Source organism: Salvia splendens, unplaced genomic scaffold, assembly GCF_004379255.2.
Source record: "Salvia splendens isolate huo1 unplaced genomic scaffold, SspV2 ctg915, whole genome shotgun sequence".
Lineage (NCBI taxonomy): Eukaryota > Viridiplantae > Streptophyta > Magnoliopsida > Lamiales > Lamiaceae > Salvia > Salvia splendens.
Window position 1 is genome coordinate 24,632 of NW_024599601.1, and position 2,618 is coordinate 27,249.

Consider the following 2,618-nt stretch of genomic DNA (forward strand, 5'->3'; position numbering starts at 1 on the left):
TTTTGTCATTCGTATGACCCAGTCAAACTGCGTTGACTGGGCTAGATTGCAACACTATCTAGAATCTTATCACTAAGTAATCTCATTCTCTTAAGAAAATCAGTTTGTGTTTCGTTTCCTCTTTATTGTTGTTGGTTAAAATGAGCTTCGATTGATTCTTGGAATATTGGGATGCACACTCAGCTTCTACTGAAAAGCTTGCATTGAAGTCAAATCCAACATGTCCAACAACACAATTTATGCCATATTTGTGTGTACTATGCAAATTTCTAAAGAATGGTTCTGAGTCACCCAAATTTGAAATTTATGATCTCCAAGTATATACCCCAAATTTGAAATTTATGATCTCCAAGTATATACCACTAACCCTCTCCAACAAAATGAATGAGAAGTTTATTGTTCTTTGAAAACAAACTAACCTCACAGAGTAGGGCATATAGCAAAATGGACTAATATAATTCCACCCAATGATTGATGGATCTTAGATCTTTTTTAATTACAAAGAGTATTGACATGAAGATTGTTTACTTTCAATCCTTGGCATTTTGAGATTAATATTTATGAATCCTTTTTTTACTTCATACCTACCAACACTGTTCTACCTCAAATGCCAAATCTCACCATATTCACAAAAAGGGAAAATCAAAAAAATCACAAACAAAGCTAAGCTTATAGGCTAAATTCTTAACTATGCATTTCTCAACCAACAAGATCAAATGCATCCATCATCATGCATTGGGGTAGTGCAGCTCGGGCTGCGTCTGAAACAGCGCGTTTTGGGATCCCATGAACGCGTCATGCACCACGCCCCGTTGCAGGTGCTGGCCGTGCATCTTGTGCCCGAACGAGCCTATGCTGTAAGGTGAGGAGGCAAACATATTCCCATGGCATAGTGAGCTGAACCCTATGACAGCATCATTGCTAGCCTGAGTCCATGGGTAGCTCGACAGCTTCTCCGACTTGGGGGAAAGAATTAAGGGCTGCTCCTGTGAAGGCTGCTTCTTCCTCTCCGGGGAAGGCGCCTGGTGGTCGTTGAGGTTCATTGTCGTGATGTCGTGAATGCTGGCTCGCCGTTTGTCCTTGCCGCCCGAGAGCTGCCGGATGAAATTTTTGGCGTGGCTAGCTACTTGTGTTGGAGTTCTTGTGATCACAAAATTCCTAGATATTTTCTCCAGTCTCCTTTTCCATACTTCTTCAGCCCCATCAAGAAACATCTGTATAATAATATCATTCAAGAATTGTGTCAAATGCTTTTGCCAAGAAGAAAAAAAGTGATCTTGATCTTGATCTTGAAATGGGGTCATTAATGAAGTGAACACACACACCCAAATATCCATTCAATTCAAAAACTATGTCACACAAAACATTAGTACCAAAAGTTCATAATCTTGCAAAAAAAAATCCAATCTTGAAATGAAATTTCTTGCCAAGTTCATATGCAAAACCAACTTGCAATTAATAACAAACCAAAAAAACTCACTTATGCTCCTCCTCTGTCCAAGGCACCCCCTTCCTTCCTCTCGTGCTCCGACGGCCTCCCGGGCGGCGGAGCCTTCCTCCTCCCACGGAGAAGGAATCTCATATCCATGGCCCATTCAAGGGTAAAAGGGGGAAGTGGTGTAGCCAGGAACAGGGATGAGCCCTGCCTCAATACTGCTGACATCATCCTCCATCCAATTCTTTATACTGCCTGATAACATCGCCGACGGTTTTTCCGGGCACCATCGCCGCCACCTTCTGCCACCTGTCAGGCGTGTTCTCGTCGAACAATGCGAGGGCATTCTCAAAGAGCTTGTTCTCGGCGGCGCTCCACCTGCTGTCATCAAGAAGCCAGCTTGAATTCGAAAAATAGGAGCTTGGTGATAAGATCTCCATGTCCCACCTTTGAGAGAGAAAAAGAGACAAGTGCGGAGAGGTGGAAGGTTGGAATGGCATAAATCAATGTTAAATCAGGGAAGAAGCATTTTGGTGTTGGGAGGAATCAGAATACCTTTTTCCTCCACATCCACCTCACTTGGAGGAATCTCAAAAAGAAAGAGAAAAAAAAAAACCACTTTTTTTAAATTGAAAAATCCTCTCAATTTGGGGTACTAAACCTAAAGATTAAAATCAAGATGGGATTTTTCTTGAATTTCATAGAATAAAACCATTGACTAATAAGATCTGAGAATACCCAGAAGAAAAAAATCAAATCTTGGAAGCAAGAGAGGAGTATAGGAAAATGGAGGATGGAAGTTTCATTGATCTGAGGAAAAGGGATTTTCTCTAGGGTGATGGGAGTCACTGATTTGGCAACAAAGAAAACCTGAGGGCTGCAAAAGGGGAAGGGGCAGGAAGAATCTGAAGAGGAACAGTCACAAAAGCTGGATGATGGAAGCCTTGATGAGTGAGAGAGTAACTCTTGAATTATGAGAGAGAGAAAGGAGAGGGGGTTATAGGATTTTGTGACCAAAAAAAAAAGTGGGAAAAGGCTTCTCCTTTCTTGCTTTTTCCTCTCCTCCTGCTTGGTGTGAGAGCATGGAAGAAACGAGAGCAATCTACTTAGCTGGTTTCAAGAAAGAATCTCAACTTGCCTGACCCCATACAGGCCTAGAGAATGAGGGGGAGAAGAGATAGAT

General features: G+C 41.9%; 1 pseudogene; it reads right to left on the reverse strand.

Moving 5' to 3' along the window:
* Positions 1-708: 708 nt before the first annotated feature.
* LOC121791796 lies at positions 709-2,418 on the reverse strand (annotated as a pseudogene).
* Between the last annotated feature and the right edge of the window lie 200 nt (positions 2,419-2,618).